Below are 23,987 nucleotides of genomic sequence, written 5' to 3'. Positions count from 1 at the left end.
ATTTGGTTTTCCAAATTTTTCAGTGTTGCTGCTTGACTTTGGATCAAAGCATCATTCTTTGCCATGTACGCTTTCAACAAGTTCTCCAAACTATTTGATGCCTCAGCTTGAGGTGGTTTTGGAGCTTGTTGATTAAACCCTTGAGATTGGTTAGGTCTTTGTTGTGATAACTTATTGTTTGGTCCATTTCCTTGGTTACTCTAAGAAAAGTTAGGATGATTACGCCATGAATAATTGTAAAAGTTGGACTAGGGTCCTTGTCCACTCCTATTTTGATATTGGTTCCCACATAGTACACTGACTCGGGATTTGATGGACAATTCTCAAAAGAATGACCTTCCCCACAATACACATAAGAAACTGTTTCAAATTGACTTGGTGGTTGAGCTGCAAAATTATTAGTATTATTAGTGATTAACTATTTTAACATAGAGGAAATAGACGATACCTTAGGTGATAACGAAGTGAGGGAGTCAACTTCATGAACTACGGCTACACGTGTTCCTAAAACTATTCGGTTTGTTGGCCATTGATAGTTATTACTCATGATTCTCTCGATGATCTCATAAGCCTCATTATAATACTTAAATAAAATTGCACCATTCACGAAAGCATCTACCATCAATCTTGTATGTGCATTGAGACCATTATAGAATGTCTCCAACTGGATACAATAAGGAATCCCATGATAAGGACACTTACGAAGTAACTCCTTGAATCGCTCCCATGCCTCATACAAAGACTCATCTTCCAATTGTTGGAAAGTTGTGATCTTGTTCCTTAACTTAGCGTTCTTGCTAGGTGGGAAATACTAAACCAAAAATCTCTCTGCTAATTCTTGCCATGTAGATATGGAACTTGGTGGCAATGAATTGAGCCATGCTCGTGCTCGATCTCGCAATGAGTACGAAAACAACTTCAACCTCAGTGCGTCTTCAGTCAAACCTGATATCTTGAATGAATCACTCACCTCCATAAACAATCGAAGGTGGAGATGTGCATCTTCCGTGCGCATACCACTAAATTAGCCACCCGTTTGTAGCATTTGAAACATCATTGGTTTCAATTCAAACTGGATTGCCTCAATATCTTGCCTTCTAATTCCTGGGTTTAACTCACTAAAAAGTGGCACAACATATTGTCTGATGCATCGATCCCTATTATCGGCAATGAGGATAGGATTTCATACATTATTGACTTCATTACCTTGGTCTTGATTCTGATTTTCGAGGTCCATCTTGACTTGTCTTTGAGTTGTTTGTTCATGTCTTCTTTGTCTAAAAGTTCGCTCAATTTCATGGTCTATAGGGAGCAGATCGATAATTCGATCTATGCTCATAAACACCGGAAAGAAAATAAAAAAATTAAAAGAATAAGTTAGTAATGTTAGAAAAAAATCAAATTGAAAATAAATAATTTCACGAAAAAATGACTATGGGAATAGTTGACAATCACCGACAACGGTGCCAAAAACTTGTAACGCTGGGTTTTGTGCAAGTGTACATAGTCGTTATCAAGTAATAAGTAAGTATCGAGTTATCATCTCCACAGGGATTGTATTTGTGCTAAGTCACTTAATTTGTAAAATTATATTAACAATTTGGTAAATAAAAACACAGTATAGTTAAGAAGTAGTGATTAAAATATATTAAACTAAATGCAATGATTCCTAATGCAATTTATCCTAAGTATGCAAACTATATGGATGAAAAAGATTTTAGTAAAATTAAACACAATTTGCAACAATTATAACATAAATAAACTAGGAGAATTACTTTAATTAAATTCAATTTATTATCAACATGCTTAATAACATTCGGAAAAACATTCCATGGCAACTCGATCTTTCATGAGTTTGGAAACCACATTAGGTCCTTCCAGAATCCTTTACTTAGTAAATATGCATTTTACTGATCCTTATTTACTAAGGGTTTCTTAGCATTTGTGTGAGGTAATAGGGACGTGTTAGGTTTGAAACAATTTAATCACACAAATCTAAAAACTATGCAGATAACAAAGCTTGGTTAAAGTTGTTATGCAACCTACAATTTAATCGGGTTAGGATCCATATTGAGCATGCGCATTTCAATTATGCGTCCATTAGCCGTTGTCTAGTTAGGATCGCTCAGCTAATTTAGGTGCATTTCAATCACATATAAACGAAATACAAACTTGATTTTAATTGAAAACATGATCGATTAAGGCACAAACATTATAAGCATGAATCAAATAAATATTATTTAATCAAAATAATCATCCTAGCTTAAATAAAATTAAGCTATCATTGTTGTAAACAAGAACAAAGAACACGTAGCAAACATCTTTATATTAAATTAAAGAAAAGAAAGATTAAACCCAATTGAGAGTGGTTGTCACCCAAGACTCTGACTGACGAGGCTCCTTCGCTTCTTTGCTTTGCTCCTTTGTTGATGGCTCTCCAAGGTGGCCGACCAAGGGTTCTTTAAGAGGCTTAATTGCTAAAATCCTTATGCAAGGATGATGAAGGGGAAAGATAGCTAAAAGAGTTGAGAGAATGATGAATGAGTGAGAGATGATGGGATGAGGATGATTGAAAAAGTGAGAAATGAGCTCTTATTTATAGGTGAGGCAAGGGAGCTAGTTTGCTAAAAATAGGAGTGTTCATCCTTTGAAACTTCCTCCAAGAGTGGTCAGCCATGAATTGAGGAAATCTGGCTGATTTTTCCTTGAGTTTTGGTCAACTTGAGTCCCACAACAACTCAGGACTAAGACTCGGTTATCAGCAAATCTTCGGGAAAATCTCTGATTTCTTTAACTCTTCAAGGACTTTGTATAATTAAACCAAAAAATGGTTTATGACATCCATGTGCAGCTGAAAATTGGGTTGACCTGGTCCCCAATTTGGACGATTATGCAATTAGAAGAAAACTCTTAGACCTGTCCAAAAATAGTAGATATAATCAATTTACTTTATTAAAACCCAATTTATTAATGAAATATTAAAAATGAATTATTAAATATAACTTTATATTTTATTATTTAATTTAATCATGCATGGCCCACTCTATAGCTTAAAAATATAATATGCTCAAATTAATATAAAATAAGCCATTTTATACATGAAAACTATATAATAAAGTATAAAATCACATTTTAATAATTTATATGTCCTAATTTCATATTTTTGCATATTTCATTAATTTATTAAATAATTACTTGGTTTTAACAACAAATTTAAGTAAAAAGGTGATGAATTATATAAGAAAAATCCTATATATTTTTTAGTTTACAGTCAACTCTAAAGAAAAATTGTAGCAATGTCGTGACACAGGGTTCCATGTTGCGACATCCCTGGTAGTGTACTGTTGTCATGACACAAGGGTTCCGTGTCACGATACATCCGTTAGTTTAGTCATCTTTGGGAAACTGTCTACTATGTCGGAATATGCTGATGCCACATCACAACGTCGATATGCTTTTCATCAATTTTCATATTCTGCATGTATTGTCGTGACGTAAGGTTGTCGTGTTACGACACCGACTATTTCTGCCCAAATTATCATCTTGAGGATGGTATGGTCTACAATAAACATGTATCAAAAAGTAAGAATCTAAACTGTGGGGTTAGTTAAATATACAATCATTTACAAAAATTTAAGCAATCCAAATAATTTTAAGTTTTACTAACAGATTCATCCAATAGTATTGTCGGTTTACAGACGGAAGATCTTGTCATTCTCATTCTCTCTGTTCGCATAAGAGGAAGTGTGTCCCTTAATCTGGGAACATTAAAAATAGATATTTTTTTACACTATTCTCCTAACATTTTTTTACTTTCCTCTTCACTAAATTGATGGCCGCATTTAAATATTTTTGTCTCACCATTAATTTTCATGGTTAACTCGTTCTTTTTTAAATAAATGGTAGACCTCAAAGTAGCCAAAAAGAGTCTTCCTAATAAGATCAGTATCTCACGATCTTCTTTGGAATCAAGCGCCACAAAATGAAACTTCATATCTTATCTAACACATCTTCTAATACCCTTTTTGGATGTACTAACACCTATCCGCCAACTATAATGTTATCTAAATAGTTTTAAGATCCCCTAACCCAAATTTTTCAAAAATTGATAGAGAATCAAATTAATATTAGCTCTTAAATCACATAGAGCTCTATTAAAATGAATACTCCATATCTCTATGGGTGTAGTAAAACTTTCGGGTCTTTAAATTTCTGAGGTACCTGTCTTGAAATAATCACGCTACAGGAAGCATTTAAATTAACATGTTCTATTACCTTAATTTTCTTATGCCTCTCCATTATCTCCTTTAAAAACTTAGAGTACTTGGGAACCTTTTCAATAAAATAAATTAAAGGTAGGATAACATTTAATGTTTTAAACATGTTTAGGAAACTTACAAATTCATACTCATCCCGCTTTTATTTTTCCTCTAGTCTTGAAGGGAATGAGATTTTTGCATTGACAGAATCTTTAGTTATTTCATTCTCTATCTCTGCTTCCTGTGTGATTACTTCCTTTGATTCTGGCTCCTATTATGGTTCTACGAATACCTCTTGAGTATCATCATTATTCTCCACAATTGTCTCTCGAATAGTGACTTCTGGGCTACTTAGTACTTTGCTCGATCGGAGCGCAATTGCTTTCACGTACTCCTTACCTTCTCTTCATGGATTATCTTCCGTGTTGCTGGGAATACCTGTGGCAATTTGTCTTTTGATATCACCCATCGTGCTCATCTATGAGCTCATTTTATCATTGAGTTTATTCAATGTTTTTGTTGAATTGGTGCACTCAGACTACACCTGCTTGGCATCCATTCTCATTGACTGCATCTCTCCTGCAATTATATCCAGATGTTGACCACATGCAATATGGTCATTTGGGTTGGCCCTATCCTAGGGTTTCTGCAAATAAGGAGGTTGGTAATTAGTTTTTTTAGCCTAATTTGAATTATTACCTACTCATTGATTCCTCTCCATCTCAGATTCGGGTTATCTCTCCAACCGAGACTGTATGTATTCGAATAAGGGTTTCCATCCATATTCCTAATGTAATTTACATCATCGGAAAGATTTTTGATATAGTGAAAGAGTGGTTTGTCTCCCCCATGCATAGATGACGTAGAAGTAGATTCGGTATGATTGATTCTATCCACTGACTATTGATACTTGTCATCTTTTTGATAGCTTTTACTGTGGCGGGTTTATGACCATATGTAAATCATACAATTGGCCACTGACAGGAGTTTAATGTCATGTTCTAAATGATTTCATATGCATCCTCAAACGTTCTATTCATAAGGGCTCCTCTAGTTGATCCATCTAATTCAGCTTGTGCATTTGCATCCAACCCATTATAAAATACCTGCAGTCACATCCACTTAGGAAATCTATGGTGCGGGCATTTTTAAATAAACATTTTGAAATCTTTCCATGCCTCATAGAAACTTTATCCCTCTATCTATCTTAAAACAATAATCTCTCTTCTTAGTGGAACAACTTTGCTAATCAGGAATAACTTTTGTACGAACTTTCCAGCTAGTTCATCCTATGTCATGATAGACCATGGTGCCTGTGAGTCTAGCCAAGAAAAGGTGTTATCAATTACAAAAAAGGGAACAACCGAAGATGAATAGTGGCATCAGTTACCCCATTATACTCAAAAGTGTCACAGCATTGGAGAAACCATTTTAAATGTTGATTAGGGTCATCTGTCATAGTGCCCCTAAACTGCAGATTATTTTGAATCATTGTCAATTTTATCTCGAAATTACTAGTTGTAATCATTGACCTTGCTATACTTTCCTAAACCATCTCTAGGCTTGGTAAGGCATAATCCCTTGCGGTTCTCTCATTTCAAGCCATATGTCCATTTGTGGGTAACTGTGGTGCTGGTGGATTTCCTAAAATGTTATCGTCAATGTCACTAAATAGTGGATTTTCTCGTGGTACGTTACCTGTAGTAGGTAGTGGTAGATCTTGCATCTTCTATTGCTGATGGCAATTTCTTCTGATTATTATCTCTAGATCTGTGGCTGTTACAATAGGTGTGCCCCTACTACGAGTCATACACTAACTCAGAAAGAAGAGATTAGTAACAATAAATAAAATTGTATCTATAACTAAGAAATTTCCCAATTGTTCTTTTACGTGCAAAAATTAAAACTAACCTAGTGACATTGCCTCCCCCAGTAATGACGCCAACAATTTGACTGCCTCCAGACGTACTAATGTCCAAAGTGTGAATATTGCAAGAAAATATAGAAAGATAAGGCGGTATTTGCAAGTATACGGATCGAGTTGTAATATACTTTTACAACGAAGTAGGTGAGTACTCTGAGGATCGTACCTAAGGGAGGTGAGTACCATATCATGTATAACCTAAACACTAAAAGATCAAATTAATATTTTTAAATCAATTATAGTACAAAAATATGAAATAAAGGATTTTTAGGGTTTTATAATGATAGTAATAAAAACAAAAAAAAACATAAAAAGATAAAATTCAAGATATTAAAAAGGGAAAATAAATCAAATATGATTTTGGGTGATTAGATTACTTGGTAATCTCCGTCAATTTTCGTTTTGGGTTCCTCGTCAATCAACTAGCAACTACCTTAGCAGGATCTTCCGATCTCCTACTAAAATAATGAGTCAATAAGAACTACTTGTCTTCTGACCTCACAATTTAAACTGGCTTGGGATTAAGGTGTTGACAGATAGGCAATACCAATTTTGGGTTAATTCCCACCTTGTTGACTTCTTGGGGTTGTTAGGCCTAGGGTTTATTTCACGTTCTTCCTTTCCCAAACAGTTGGTCCACTGAAGAACCCTACAAAATAGTTAGCAGATCATACCTCTACCCGCCAATCCCCTATAGAAGGGTTAGTTCCTCATGGCTTCCATAGACAATATATAATCGATGTAAAGAGAAAGCATGCTAATTAAATCGACAAGATAGAGTAAATCAACTAGCCTGATTGTATTCAAATTAAACATGAATCCACAGTGCTTGGATATTTTCACAATTTAGATCTCTTGAAATGAACAAGAACAATTGAAATAAATCTAAAACCCTAAGAAAGAAAGAAATTTAAACTAAATTTACAAGAGAGAACCTGGGCTAATGGAATGAGGTCCATAACAAGTGACAAATGAGCCTATTTTTAGCTTTCAGGTGGCCATCATCCTTAACTCTAGGTACGCTGACATTCCTAGGCTTAAAGTTTAATTGTGTATACCAAAATGCCCATGCTTCATGTGTTGTTTCCATCACAGAGTCGACGTCGCGACACACCAGGACCTATGTCATGAAAAACCAACCAGTATACTCATCTACAGCCATCTTCAGGGGTATGTCGTGACACCCTCAGTCTGTGCCGCGAAATCAAAGACAGTCTTGCATTTTCTCCATTCTGCTCCCTATGTTGCGACATCGAGTCATCCGTGTTGTGATATAACGATCGATATCTGTTTAGTGCACCTTTTAATGGTCTCCTGCACACTCACGAAGTGTGTTAGCTCACCCTTAGGCCTCATTCGGCCCCTAAGGTCAATAAAAGACTGAATTTGCACATTTTATTGAATGTAAATAAAACTTTGAAAATTGAACTAAAATATAATGAAAATGCTTGTATTGTAAATTAATTTTCTACACCAAATTACAAAAAATCATTGTTGTTGAGAGAATGGAAATTATGGTGTTTGAAGAAGCTAAAGTTGAGGAAACGATGATGGTTCAGGTGAGTTTCAAACTCCAAATTCACTGTTTTGATTTATGTTGTTTAAGTAGGCCATGGTTGCCTAAACATGAAGCATGATAATATAAACATGTGTTGCATGAATGTGGGAAACCTTAAGGGCTAAAAGAAGATAGGATGGGAATAGAGACTGAACCCATTAGTTATCACCTCGACCGCAGCTTCGAACTTTGTGGATGGAACATTGCCGTGTTTGAGCATCAATGTTAGGCAACACCATGATGACGATATATGACATAAGACCATAGATGAAAGAGGCTATGACAGTCGGTAAAGGTACGTAGTGTAAGACCATGGATGAAAGATGTCATGGAAGCATGGTACATGAAAATGATGAGGGTGTAAGACCATAGATGGAAGATGCTATGGCAGCAAGGTAAATGGTATAAGGTATACGGTGTAAGACCATAGATGAAAGACGATATGACAACCATGTATGATGATTAAGACCTTTGATGTAAGACTCTATGCAAAGCGTAATATGACAAGATGGCGAAACGATGTAAGACCATGGATGAAAGATTCCATGGCATCCATACATAGAAAATCTGTCGAGATAGTAAACACAGAACAAAGGAAAAGTCTGCAGGGATAGTAAACAGAGAACAAAGATGAAGTTCATCGAGACAACAAACACGGATAAGTCCGCTAGGATGAGAGAAAGAGGTAAGAAGGGTATAAGACCATAGTTAGGCTACGACATCCAATAGAGTCCACCCTGAAACAAATATAGTAAGTATGCCATGATCTCACGTGAGAGGTATGCAGTTAGGGCTACCAGTACGAGAAACCCCACAAGTTGGTGACTGCCTCCAGACATACCAACGTCCAGAGTAAAAATCCTACACAAAATACGTCAAATAGACGGTGTCCGTAAGAATACGGGTCAGGTTGTAATATAGTTACAACGAAGTAGGTGAGTACTCCGAGGATTGTACCCAAAGGAGGCGAACACTAAATTAATCCTAACCTAAGCATAAATAGAGCTAATTAGTACTTTAAATAAATTATATTACGACTAAACATAAAGAAATATTTTTTTATACTTTTATAAATAAAGAATAAAATAATATAAATGGAAAAATTTGGGAAATTTACTATTGAAACTAAATCAAATTTGAGCACGGATGATTAGCTCGCTTTGGTAGTCATAAAGAACTGTAGCTTCGAGTTTCTTGCTCAATCAACTAGTCGTTACCCTAGTAGGATCTCTCGATCTTTCATGAGTTGGCAAGAATCATGTAATATCCCTAAATTGGGTATAGTACTTTTGGGTATACTTTTAGAGTTCCGAGTGTGAAATTAGGAATTTATAAGGTTTCTTGTAATTTTTAATTTAATTTAGGAGGTTAATTATTAGTGAAAATAATCCATTTGGGTCGAAAAAGAATTTTAAAATAATTTTAATAGGGTAATTTGAGTAAAATTTAAATATTAATTAAATAGGATTTAATTGTAAAACAATGGAAAATTTAGAGTATTTATATGACAAATAAACCTTAAATTTTGGAATTTTGGAGGGAAAAGATTAGATGGTAAAGTAAATGAAATGTGGGAGTGACCATTAGGCAAATTTCCCAAATTATAAATTCTGATGGGTGGTTTCAGTTTTAAAACTATGTATCTAGCCCACTTTTCACACATTTTACATCAGATTAGAGAGCTTTAAAATTCATTTTCTTTGCATGATTTTAAAGACCTATCATCGAGAATAGATCCAACCAATTTTCTTCTCAAAATGCTCTCTCAATTCACCCGATATTATTCTCAAATGTAGCCAAAAATATTCTAAAATTTCTCAAGTTTCTTGAATCAAGATTTTCAATTAACAAATTTAGAGCGAATCAAAGGTAATCTTCAATCCTAAACTTGATTTTATGATGATTAGAAACATTTTCACATGATTTGAGAGATAATTAAAGGATTGTTAGTAATGTCATTTTCTTCCAAGAACACAAGGTTATTTAATGGTGGATCTTGAATTTTGAGAAGAAATCCACAAATCAATGGATGTTCCAACTCAAAATGGATCTATTAAATGGTTTTTGATCTTATTTATCAAGATTAAACATGATTTGTGAGGTAATTTAAAGAAATCCAAATTTCATCATCTTCATGAATCGATTTTCGAAATTTTGTGAAATTTATTTAAAGATGAAATTGATGTTTAGTATAAGTGCATTTGATCTAGTATTGATGATTGAAAGTGTTTAAGAGGGCTGGAGAGATCGATTTTGTGAGGAATCGAGTTTTCGACTTGATGTTACAAAACCGGTAAGGTATCTTTGTGATAGGATTTCAATTAGTATAGTTAATTAAAATTTGTTTTTATTATAGCATTGGAAAGGTGATAATGTCTACTTTATCTCTGTTGAAGCTCTGAATCTTGAAGAGGATTGAGCTAACCGAAATTGCAACTTGGATTTGCTTGGTTGATCACTTGTTTGTGATACAATAAATTGTGTGGTGGGTGTTTCTAAGGGCGATTTGGTAAATTGACCCTCATTTATGTTAAATTAGTAGCTTAATTGAATTTTTATTGAATAATGGTAAGTAAGCATGTAGGTGGTTTGTGCAATTTAATTAGGCTAATTATATTGATGATTAAAGCATGTTTACTAGAGTTTTTGATCATGATATATAAGTGTTACATTTTGTAATTGAATATTGGAAAATGAAAAATGAAATGTTTGATTTAATTGTATTTTAAATGGTTATGTTACATGTTACACATAAGAATTTGATCACATTAAATTGAGCACACTAATGACTAATTTATATGCTATGTTTGATTGAATATATTGGCAACATACATGGTGGATCCATTGAATATAGTTGGCATGCCATAGGATTTCTGAGTACTCGTGTTTATTTGTTACATTGTGAGCTAGGTGGACTGATTTGTTTGGAGTAGATAAGGGAGTGTTGAGCATGACTCTCCACTCATTGGGTTATTTGAAGCGCTATAAGGGAGGGCGTGCTTCAGTCGGCTCAACTCGGTGGACTATATTTGATAATTGTGGGAGTTTGGAGACCCGTTTATCCGGTGTATGATCACCTGATGAAGCCATGAGAAGTGTATGCTAATATATTTATGTGTGATTATTGTTATATAATTCTTTGTTCGTAAACCATGAATAATTGATTCTTGATATTGATAAAGCATATGGAAATTAAATTGACATGTTTCATTATTATGGATGATAATTAGTGATTGATTGGATGTGATTTAAGCATAATTTGGATGTTGATTTACTAGTTGTTTTTATTAACATTCACTGAGCTTTTTAACGCTCACACCCATAAAATCTGTGCAGATAATCATCGGGAATGAGGAGCTGAAGAGGCGAGCAAAAGAGTTTCAAAAGATTTAGGTTTGGTAGAGACTTTATTACATGTTTTAGAGAATGTAATTGGGCATTGTGGAACTCTTTTGATGTCAATAAATTCAACTAAATGTGTATGTATATGTATGTTAATTAATTGTAGTTAAATCGGGTTTAAATTTTTGTCTTTTCAATTGGTATTCTAATTTGTTTAAGTTAAAATTTAGTCCTAAAAATTGATTAGTCTAATTAGAGCTTATATGATAAGGAAAATTGGTACAATTTTAGAATTAGTCTTTTAATGGGTAAAATTCGATAGAAACGCACTTAATTTATAATTCCAAATTGGTCTTGATAGTTTCCAATTGTTACAATTTAGTCCCTAATAATAAAACTTGAATTAGACATAGTAAACAAATTCAAATTAAGCTGAATTTTTTGGGCTTGTATAATTTGACTAACAGAAGGTTGGTGAACTCTTTGATCTAAAATCGTGTTAGTTTTATAATAGGTGGTAAAATGATAAAAATGCCCTTAGGTTAAATTACCTAGGAAAAATTTAAAACTGCCCCATAATTTTCTTCCACATTAATAAATAATTAGTAAGTAGATAAGATTGAGGTGTTATAAGGTCGGGGAGTGTCTTGGGTGGTCGTTAGCTGGAGAGTCACTTAGGTGGCTAATGTAATGCTTTGAATTAATGGCTAGTGTTTAGGGGTCACATTTGGTGGTATCAAAGTTCTAGGTTTAAAACCTTGGGTTAGCCTAGGTTGCTTGAATATTAATGATCTTGGTTTATGGTGTTTGCTTGCTTGTGTTGATTAAAAATTTCGTATTTTTGCCCATGCATGATCTTTGTGATATAAATTGTTCTTGGGATAGGATTGGGAACAGAATGCCCTATAGGAACTTTAATTAGTTAAATCTTGGATCTCTTGTTGCTACTTACTCCTGGTACGTTTTCTTTACTCTTTCTCTTTAGTAAATGATAGTTTGGGGTAGTATGGATGATGATGCACTGCTACGGGATGATGCTCAGATGAGTCGCATCGAGCATTTCATGTCTGAGATGGTAGGAGCACTATAGTGTATCACTGGTGCCAACACTGCTTCGGCTCGTCAGGGTTTGCCACAAGAGCTTTTATGAGCTCTTGGTGGTAAGGAGTTTCATGGTGTAAAGGGTGGTGATCTGACACGTGCAGAGTATTGGTTGGAGGGTGTCGTTCTTATTTTCAGTCAGATGGGTTGTTCTAACAATGATAAGTTGGGTTGTAACGTATCGCTGCTGATGGATGAGGCTCAGAGATGATGGATGACTATCGAAAGGGTACTGCATCAGATCGTCTGACTTGAGACTTCTTCTTAGCATTGTTTTAGAGGATGTTTATGGACGAGAAGCATCTCGAGGCTAGGAGACAAGAGTTTATGGATCTTTTTTTGGGTACTCTATCGGTGGAAGAGTACGAGACTGAGTTTGTTTGATTGAGCCAGTATGCTCCCGAGTTGGTGTCTTTTGAGGTGAACCATTGTAAGAGGTTCAGGCTTGGGCTTAGAATACCGAGGACTTCTACGAGTTAGTTGAGAAGGCTCGTGCGTTAAAGGAAACTTTAGGGGAAGAGTCTAAAGCTACTTCGTCTAGAGCTGTTAAAAGGTCAACTGAAGCTGCTAGTGGTTCTGGTCGTAAGGGTAAGAGAGGTTATTTGGGTAGATCTAGATGACGTGTTATTCGTGACCATGGTCAGGATAGGTAGGCTGCGAGAGTTGAGGCTGGTCCTATTAATTAGGGGGCTACTGCATGGCTGATATTTCAGCATTGTAGTCGATGTCATCGTGGCGAGTGCTAGAGGATGACGGGTACTTATCTTGTCTATGGTTCGATGGAGCACCGTGGGAGTGACTATTCGAGGAGAGCCATTATTGTTCACGATCAGCCTATTGTTGTTGTTTTTGTTGCACCTACTTCGGCTCGAGGGAGAGGCCGTGGCAGAGGTAATGGTGGTAGAGGTGCTGGTTAGCGTAGTGTTGCACGATGTGGTGATGGAGGTCCAACCATAGATTATGTAGTAAGGGAGCCCAATATTAGAAAGGCCATTGATCTTATTACAAGTACTTTCACGCTATAGTCTTTTCATCTGCTAGTTTAGTTGATTTGGGTGTGACGAGGTCGTTTATCTTGGGAGACATAGCTAGAGATTTAACGATTACTGTAAAGACATCTAGATCGAGTGTTACGAATAAAAGCTCTTTAGGTGATAGTGTAGTGGTGGATCGGGTTTATTATCGTTGTCCTCTGATGGTTTAGGGACAAGTGTTCTCGATTAATTTTCTTAATTTGCTATTTTGGGGTTTCGATATCATTCTGGGTATAAATTGGTTGTCCGAGCATCTAGGCTAAGGTGGATTACGAGGCGAAGTTGGTGACTCTGTGTGGTGCTGGCGGTTCAGAAGTTGTTATTGTTGGTGAGAAGTTTCAGTTCTTGTCGAATGTGAGTTCTTCACTTCGTGTTGAGAAGTTGGTCTGGAAAGGTTGCAAACCTTATCTAGCGTATATCCTAAATGCCAATAGTAAGGAGATGAGGTTAGATAAGATTGAGGCTATCTTTGATTTTTCGGATGTACTTCCTGAGGAGTTGACTGAATTACCGTTGAATAGAAAAGTTGAGTTTTGAATTGAACTTTATCCTGGTACTGCTCCAGTGACTTATGCACCTTATCGTATGGCACCTAAGGAACTGAAAGAGTTGCAGTTGTAAGAGTTGTTAGATCGTGGGTTCAGTCGTCTGAATGTGTCTCCGTCGGGAGTGCTGATGTTGTTCATAAAGAAGAAGGATGGAACTTTGAGGTTGTGCATCGATTATCACTAGCTGAATAAGTTGACCACCAATAATAAGCATCCGCTACGAAGGATTGATGATATATTTGACCAGTTTCAGGGAGCTTCAATTTTCTTGAAGATTTATCGAAGTCTGGGTATTACCAGTTAAAGGTTAAGGATTCGGATGTGATGAAGACTATTTTCAGGACTCGGTATAGTCATTACGAGTTTCTTGTAATGCCATTCGAGTTGATGAATGCACATGCTGCATTTATAGACATAATGAACCAAATATTATATTCCTATCTGGATTGGTTCGTAATGGTTTTCATAAATGATATATTGGTGTATTCACAATTAGAGGATGAGCATGATAAGCACTTGAGAATAGTTCTGTAAGTTTTACGGGCAAGCAATTGTATGCGAAGCTGAGCATATATGAGTTTTGACTTTGTGAGGTGGTTTTTTGGGCCATGTCATTTCAGATGAGGGTATTCGGGTTGATCCGAAGAAGGTTGAGGCGGCTTGGATTGGAAGCCGTCGAGAACTCTTTCTAAGGTTAAAAGTTTCTTAGGGTTAGTTGGTTATTACTGTCGCTTTGTCTAGGGTATTTCGAGCATTCTTGTTCCTTTGACGAAGTTGCTTCAGAAGAATACTGCCTTTGAGTGGACTGATGAGAGGCAGAAGTGCTTTGAGCAGCTAAATTCGATTTTGACTGAAGTGCCTGTGTTAACACAGCTGGTATCCGGTAAGGAGTATATGATCTATAGTGATACTTCCTTCTACGGGATTGGGTTGCGTGCTGATGCAGGAGGGTAAGGTAGTTACTTATGCGTTGAGGCAGTTAAAGTCGCATGAGTGTAACTATCCGAATCACGATCTAGAGTTAGCTGACATAGTCTTCGTGCTCAAGATTTGGCATCACTAAGTGTACGATGAGAGATATACACCGATCACAAGAGTCTTCAGTATCTCCTAACCCAGAAGGAGTTGAACTTGAGACAGAGACACTGGATTGAGTTGCTGAAAGATTATAATTGTGTGATCGAGTACCATCCGGGAAAGGCAAACATAGTTACAGGTGCTTTGAGTCATAAGTCTCTGGTTGATTTGAGAGTTATATTTACGAGGTTGTCTATCTCTGAGGATAGGGGACTGTTGTTTGAACTTCAGGTGAGGCAGGTTCTTTCACGGCAGATTCGCGAGAGTAAGCCTTTTGATAAGAGCTTGAATCGTCAAACTCATCAGGTTGAGTCAGGTGTTCAGGGGGATTTTGATCTCAACTTTGATGGTGTTCTGTGTTTTCGAGGTCACTTGTGTGTTCTAGGAGACGAGGATTTGAGGCACTTGATTCTTAACGAGGCTCATAGCAATCCTTTTGCTATGCATCCCTATAAGAATAAGATGTATTAGGATTTTTGAGTTCTGTATTAGTGGCCTGGGTTGAAGAAAGATGTTTTCATCTTTGTCGTGAGATGTTTGGTTTGTCAGAGGGGAAAGTTGAACATCAGCGTCCATAGAGTTTGCTTCAGCCTATTCAAATTTTGGAATGGAAATGGGAGCAGATTATGATGGACTTCGTTTAGGGTTTACCTTTGACTCCGACATGTAAGAATTCGATCTAGGTGATTGTGGACAGATTTACGAAGTCTACACATGTTCTGTCGGTTCGTATAACTTTTAATCTGCATCAGTTAGTTGAGTTCTACATCCAAGAGATTGTTCATCTTTATGGAGTTCCTGTTTTGATCATATCAGATTGAGATCCGCAGTTTAATTTAAGATTCTGGAAGGCATTGCATGAGGCTTTGGGTTAAAAGCTTCATTTCAGTTCAGCTCATCATCCGCAGTCCGATGGTCAATTAGAGAGGGTGATCTAGATTCTTGAGGACATGCATCGTAGTTGTGTTATTGACTTCGAAGGTAACTAGGATCCTCACTTGTCGTTACTCGAGTTTGTGTATAATAATAGCTATCAAAAGAGTATTCAGATGGCACCTTTTGACGCTTTGTATGGTCAAAGGTGTAGAACTCCTCTATGTTGGTCCGATATGGAGGAGAAGAGGAACCTGGGTCCGGAGTTGGTTCAGGAGGTTGAGGATAAGGCGAGACTTGTTTGCAAGTGGTTGAAGGTTGCTTCTGATTGACAGGATTCTTATGTTGACCTGAGACGTCGAGACATCGAGTATCAGGTTGGTGATACGGTATTTTTGAAGGTTTCTCCATGGAAGAAAGTTCTAAGGTTTGGGCAGATAGGTAAGCTCAGTTTGAGGTTCATTGACCCTTATAAGGTTGCCGAGCGAATTGGACTGGTTGCTTATCGTTTGTTGTTGCCACCTGAGTTAGAGCGTATTCATGATGTGTTCCATGTTTCCATGTTACGAAAGTAAAGATCTAATCTTTCTCACATTATTCTTATTAAGGAGATCGAGGTTCAATTTGCTCTTTCGTACGAGGAGGAATCGGTTGTGATCTTAGTGCGAGAGCTCAAGGTGCTACACAATAAGACGGTTCCATTGGTGAAAGATTTGTGGTGCAACCACAAGACTGAGGAAGCCACTTGGGAGTCGAAAGATGCGATGAAACACCAGAACTCGTATTTGTTTGATTCAGGTAAATTTCAAGGATGAAATTTCTTTTTCGAGGGGCAGAGTTGTAATATCCGTAAACCGAGTCTAGTACTTTTGGGTATATTTTTTGGGTTTCAAGTGTAAAACTAGGAATTTATAGGGTTTTTAGTAATTTTAATTTAATTTAGGAGGTTAATTTCATCTAAAATCGATTAAATAATAATCAAATATTAAAAAATATTTTTTAAAATTAATTTTAAAGATTTTAAATAATTATTAGTGAAAATAATCAATATGGGTTGAAAAGAATTTGAAAATAATTTTATTGGGGGTAATTTGAGTAAATTTTAAATATTAATTAAATATAATTTAATTGTAAAACAAGGAAAATTTAGAGTATTTATTGGAAAATAAACCTTAAAATTCAGAATTTTGTAGGGAAAAGAATAAATGGTAAAGTAAGGGAAATGTGGGGGTGGCCATTAGGCAAATTTCTCAAATTTTAAATTTGTGGTGGGTGGTTTCAGTTTTAAAACTAATGTGTTTAGCCCACTTTTCACACATTTTACATCAGATTAAGGAGCTTTAAAATTCATTTTCTTTTCATGATTTTAAAGATCTATCGTCTCAGAATAGATCTAACCAAGTTCCTTATCAAAATACTCTCTCAATTCACCCAATATTATTCTCAAAAGTAGCCAAAAATATTCTGAAATTTCTCAAGTTTCTTGAATCAAGATTTTCAATCATCAAATTTAGAGCGAATCAAAGGTAATCTTCAATCCTAAACTTGTTTTTATGATTATTAGAAATATTTTTACATGATTTGAGAGTCAACTAAAAGATTTTTATTAATGTCATCTTCTTCCAAGAACACAAGGTTCTTTAATGGTGGATCTTGAATTTTGAGAGGAAATCCACAAATTAATAGATGTTCCAACTCAAAATGGATCTATTAAATGATTTTTGATCTTATTTATCAAGATTAAACATGATTTGTGAGGTAATTTAAAGAAACTCGAATTTCATCATCTTTATGAACCGATTTTTCAGAATTTTGTGAAATTTATTTAAGATGAAATTGGTGCTTAGTATAAGTGTATTTGGTCTAGTATTGATGATTGGAAGTGTTTAGGAGGGTTGGAGAGATCGATTTTGTGAGGAATCAAGTATTCGATTTGATGTTACAAGTTCGGTAGGGTATCTTTCTTTCAGCATTTCGATTAGTATAGTTAATTAAAATTCATGTTTATTATAGCATTGGAAAGGTGGTAATGCCTACTTTATCTCTGCTAAAGCTCCAAATCTTGAAGAGGACCGAGCTAATCGGAATTGAAGCTTTGATTTTTTTAGTTGATCACTTGTTTGTGGTAGAATAAATTGTGTAGTGAGTGTTTCTAAGGATGATTTGGTAAATTTACCCTCATTTATGTTAAAGTAGTAGCTTAATTGATGATTTAAATTGATTAATTATTGTTGAAAGGCTGATTTTTGCAAGATTGATATTATATGTAAAGGAGTTGAATTATTGAGTAATGGTAACTAAGCATTTAGGTGGTTTTGTGCAATTTAATTAGGCTAATTATATTGATGATTAAAGCATGTTTATTGGAGCTTTTTTATCATGATATATTAGTGTTACAATTGGTAATTGAACATTGGAAAATTGAAAATGAAATGCTTGATTTAATTGGATGTTAAATTTTTATGTTACATGTTACACAAGCATTTTGTCACTTTAAATTGAGCACAATAATGACTGGTTTATATGCTATGTTTGGCTGAATATATTAACAACTTACATGGTGGATCTATTAGATATAGTTGGCATATCATAGGATTTGCAAGTACTGACCTTTATTTGTGACATTGTGAGCATATATGGCTCTTGGTGGACTGATTTGTTTGGAGTAGATAAGGGAGTGTTGAGCATGAGGCTCCACTCATTAGGTTATTTGAGGTGCTATAACGGAGCGTGTGCTTTGGCCCGCTCAACTTGCTGGACTATTTTTGATATTTGTGGGAGTTCAGAGAATCTTTTACCAAATGTTTGATCACCCGATTAAGCCATGAGAAGTACATGCCAATATATTTATGTGTGATTATTATCATATCATTCGATGGTTGAAAGCCATGAATAATTTATTCTTGATATTGATAAAGCATATAGAAATTAAATAAAATGTTTCATTATTATGACTAATAATTGGTGATTAATTGGATGTGATTTAAGCATGATTTGCATGTTGATTTACTAGTCGTTTTTATTAACATTCATTGGGCTGTGTCGCGACATTGAAGGGATTCTTGGGATTCTTCAATTTTTCAACCTATGTTGCGACATCTAATGCTCGTGTTACAACCTCGCGACCAGTATTGAGTTAATACGCCTTCTAATGGTCTCCTGTACACTCAAAATGTGTGTTAGCTCACCCTTATTCCTTATTCGGCCCCTAAGGTTAATAAAAGATTCGAATAGCACATTTTATTACACTTAACTAAACTTGTTGAAAAGTAATTAAAACATAAATAAAATGCTTATGTTCAAACTCCTAAAGTGCAAAAACTAGTTTAATCTACTACACTGAATTACGACAAATCAAGGGTGCAGTACCCGAACCTATTTTCTAGTAAGATTTCAAGGACAAAATTTAGTTTAGAGGTGAAGAGTTGTAACAACCCGTTTTTAGTGGTGCCAGAAACAGTGTCAGAAACAGTTTGAGGTGTTTGTGAATTTAGTTGATAAATTATTAATGTTTCTAGTTAAATGGAATTATTTTGTTAAGTGATTTTTTATGATTTTGTGTTTAAGGACCTATTTGAGAAAATGGTAAAATTCAATAATATTAATGTGAAATGGTGGAAAATATGGGCTGTAATGAACCCCTAGGAAATTTGGCTAGTAGGGTTTTTATCTTAAAAAAGGTGAATTTGCAAGTTTCGAGTATAAGGCCTAAATTGCGTAATAGTTAAGATTTTATGGTTAATTTTGTAATTTCACATTAAAATGGACTATAAGATTGAATTACTTATTTTAAGCTATTTGAATTATTTAATGGAATGAAATTATTATTTAGACCAAAACACAGATCAATCGTACTTGAATCATGGTAAAGCTATGGTTTTGGATTAGTCATCAGCTCTACTTTTACAACCGTGGTAGTCTGGGTAAGTTCATATAAGTATTAAGCTTAATAATTGATGTTTTGATTGTATGTTATATTGTGTATAATATAATTTGATAATAGTACGATGTTTTGGATATTGGGTCAAATCACGATGTTAATTAAATTGGATTGTTTAATGGTCCCGTTTGAGCCATATGAATATGTAGGATATAAATGACATTCATTAGGGGTTGTACGGTTTCGGGTGCTGATATTCGATGTCCTACAAATGGTTGAGGTCCTGCATTTGTTGCGGATTCTCCACAGCTCATGTGAGTAACATCATGTAGTTTAACATCCCAACCCACAGCTCGTATGAGCAGACCCATTTCACAGCTTGTGTGAGCATATATGATTACAGGTTACAATCACAGCTCATGTGAGCATTTCTCAGGTATCTGATGTTATTCTATTTGGTTCAATAGGTAATTAAGGTTTAAAAGAAAAAGGTACAAATATGAAATGACCTATGTTATTATGCAAATGAAATGGAAAATACGATATGTTTAATTGGATTGAAAAGGGAACTAATTGAATATGTGATGACGTTTTATATATTGAAACCCATTTCATGATATGTTCCATGTTTTATAAGTTGTTATGTTTTTTAATTATATCTACTTACTATGTTAAGTGTTGTGGATAGGAAAGAGAAGTATCCTTATGATCTAAAGATCAATGATTGAATGATTTAATCGTTTTATGTTTGGTAAGTTTAAATTATCTTTATACGAGCTTACTAAGCACTAGTTGTTTATGTAGTTGTTTTATTTGTCTTGTAAATCATCGAAAAACTAGTTCTGTTGGAATTCTCGTCAGAGTGTCATCACACTATCCATCTATCATATTGGTAGTTTTGGTTATTTTGCGTAATGGTTATAAATGGCAAGTAATATGAGTTTTAATTATGATATTTGGCCAATGTGATGTGGTTTTAAGTTTACTTGTGTATATGCTTTGTTTTTTAATTATAAATGCATAGGTAAATACATGTCTTTTGGTTACTTTTGAATGCCTTACAAATAGATGACTTATGACTTGTTGATATGTAAATGAAGTAGTTCAATTGTATGTGTGAGTGTGTGATGTATGTTTAAAGTATGGAATGCAGCTTTGAATAAATTGAATTAGTATGTAAATTGTGGTGCCAATTGATGGCATATTGGTTAGGTATTTTGGGATGGTTGATTTGGTATGATTTGGAGTTTGTTGGAATCCATTTTGGTTATATGAATGTATGTGTAAATGGATTGGCTTGATGTGTAAGCAATTGAGCTTTAAATGGCTTGTTTTAAGGGTAATTTGTGAAGCACACAGCTTGGGACATGAGCTGCCACATGACTGTGTGCCACACACGGCCGTGTGTCATTTAAATTTTAGGTGCAAAATGAACCACACGGACTTAGAGAGTTACATGGCCTGACAACACGACTGTGTGACCAAACTTTGAATGCACACACAGTTTGGCACACGACCTGTGACACGACCGGGTGACCTTATTTCCAATACCCACAGGCGGACACAGGGGCTGGGACATGATTGTGTGTCCACTACATCGAATACTTGCATGGCTTGGGCTATGTCACACAGCCTAGCCACACAGCCATGTGACCCATGTTTCCAAAATTTTTAAATTTATTTCAAAATTTTCTATTTACTTTCCAAATGATCCCCAAATGTTTTCAAACTATTTTTAGGGCCCCGTAGGCTCGGTTTAAGACTCGTAAAAGTATTTTTACTTTAATTGACTTAAATTATTCAATGTTTTATTTTCTTTGCTTAATTTTTTATTTGAAGTTAAATGTTCTGAATTGTATAGTAATGCTCCGTAACCCTACTCTGACGATGGAGACGGGTTAGGGGTGTTACAATCTTCTTATCCCTATACTTTTTCTAATGTATATCTACCTAAAATAAGTGCTCATCAATGAAGCTTTCTTTGATTTCTGCATAATTTTGCTCATCTATTTCATTTTCTATCATGGACAAATGATCTGCAATTTGATTTTCCATTCCTTTTTTATCTATTATCCACAAATCAAATTATTGAAGCAACAACACCCACCTCATTAGCCTAGCTTTTGTCTCATTCTTATTTGTAACATATTTCAACGCAGCGTGGCCAGTGTAGACATAAATTCTATTTGCCATTAAATAAGGGCGAAATTTTTCACAAGCAAATACAATGGAAAACATTTCTCTTTCTGTATTAGTGTAATTACACTATGCTCAGTTAAGTGTCTTACTTGCATAATGAATGGAACAAAAGATGTTATTTATTTTTTGTCCCAACACTGCTCCTACAACATAATCACTAGCATCACACATTATAATAAAGGGCTTTGACCAATTAGAAGTAATGATAATAAGGGCAGAGATGAGTTTTTCTTTTATGACCTAGAAAGTTTTAATGCAATCCTGGTCAAATATAAAAGGTGTTTCTTTCTAGAGGAGTTGATTCAATGGTTTAGATATATGAGCGAAGTCTTTTATAGACCTTTTGTAAAATTCAGCAGGCCCAAAAAATTTTCTTGCTCTTTGGATTGGTGTGGGATTGGGGAGACTCTTGATAACTTCAATTTTTTCTTTGCCCACAAAATTACATTTTACCCAGTTAAGCAGTCATGCATCTCGTAAATGTTGTTGGGGCATTGCGCAATCTGAATGGCATCCATTTAAAAGCGTATGTGCCAAAAGGGCATGTGAATGTATTTTTTTCTCGTTTATCTGGATGTATGGGAATTTGATGATATCCCAAGTATCCATCAAGGAAACAATAATATTCTTTACTTGTCAACCTATCCAATATATGATCAATAAAAGGAAAAGGAAAAGGAAAATGATAATTTTTTGTTGCATCATTTAGTTTTAGATAATCAATGCATACCCTCCAACCAATGACTATCTTTATTGGGATTAACTCATTTATATCATTTTGTACAACCTTTAGCCCTTTTTTCTTTGCAACACATTATGTAGGGCTAACCCATTCACTATCGAAAATCTCATACAAATTACCAATACCCAACCGTTTAAGTAATTCCTTTTTCACGACTTCTTTCATGGCTAGATTTAGCCAACGTTGCGCATCCACCACTGGTTTCTTCCCTTCTTCCAATTTGATATTTTTTTGACATAATGCAACATTAATCTCTTTTATATTAGCAATAGTCCATCCAATCACTCTTTTACGTGTCCTCAATACACTCAATAGTGCCCCTTCTTGTTCAGAAGTTAATCCTGCAACTATGATTATAAGTATGGTGTTATGCTCTCCCAGGTACCAATATTTCAAATGTTCTAAGTAACAGTTTCAATTCCAATTCTGGTGGTTTGACAGTAAAAGGAACCATTTTTGTTGTAATAAGGATGACCTATTCTGTTTGTCCTCTACTTTGATGCCACCAATCAAGTTGTAAGGTTATTTCCTTATTCTCTTTTTCAGCATCATCTAGCCCTTCTTCTTTTCATTTGTCTTTATTATTTTCAACAAACTCCATCGTTCGAACTCCAAGTTATGGTAGGTCTATTATTTTAGCTTAAACTCTGCTAGTTTTGCATCATCTAATTCTCGGTGAATGTCCTATGTGAATTCATTTTCACTTACTTTCTCTAATATATCCATGATTTCTTCCCCAATTTTTATCTAGATACTTCCTGCAGTTATATTATCAAATTTTCATCTATTCTAAACATCTAACCTATCATAGAATTGTTGGATTTGAACTGCGAAATGTACTCCTCCTCTCAATATTAACCTGAGGATGATTTTGAATCGTTCCCTTGTTCGTTCGAATGTTTCAACAACATTTTGTTTAAATTTTAAATCGTTTCCTTGCTAATTACCTTAGTTATCGACAGAACTCGACGAAGGAATAATTGCACAAAATCAGTCTATGTGGTAATTATATCTGGTGAAAGTGCATCTAACCAAGCTTTCACTTGTCCATTTAGAGCGAATGGGATTAACAACACTTTGATAGTCTCTACTTAACACTGGTCCATGTTAATAATGAATGACTTAATTCAAAATAAGATCTTTGGATAACAGGCTGAGTAATACTAGGTTGTAACCAATTCATGTCAAAGCACATTTTTCCCAGCACCTGTATCATTTTGTTAGAGGTTACTTACTCAAAGCACATAAATGTTATTTCATCGACTTCCCCTGATTTCCATCGTCTATATTACCATAAGTATGCCATTTTTATTATTGCTGGATAAGTGGATAACTCTGTAAGTACCTTCCTATATGCTGAAATAAAAAGGAAATAAAAGAAAATTATTAGTAATATAAAATGAATATATAAAAAATACAAGGAATTAAAGACCTTATCTATAATTTATAA

General features: G+C 34.9%; 2 non-coding genes across 2 annotated transcripts; both read left to right on the top strand.

Annotated features, from left to right (window-relative positions):
- Positions 1-680: 680 nt before the first annotated feature.
- LOC128036252 (small nucleolar RNA R71) lies at positions 681-787 on the top strand. The gene has a single exon (XR_008193050.1). It is a non-coding gene; the product is annotated as a small nucleolar RNA R71 (small nucleolar RNA).
- A 4,600-nt stretch (positions 788-5,387) lies between these two features.
- Positions 5,388-5,494, top strand: LOC128036304 (small nucleolar RNA R71). The gene has a single exon (XR_008193102.1). It is a non-coding gene; the product is annotated as a small nucleolar RNA R71 (small nucleolar RNA).
- The last annotated feature ends 18,493 nt before the right edge of the window (positions 5,495-23,987 follow it).

This window comes from Gossypium raimondii, chromosome 13 (genome assembly GCF_025698545.1).
Source record: "Gossypium raimondii isolate GPD5lz chromosome 13, ASM2569854v1, whole genome shotgun sequence".
Taxonomy (NCBI): Eukaryota; Viridiplantae; Streptophyta; class Magnoliopsida; order Malvales; family Malvaceae; genus Gossypium; species Gossypium raimondii.
The sequence above is the reverse complement of the archived record's forward strand: the minus strand, read 5'-3'. Positions and strand labels throughout refer to the sequence as shown.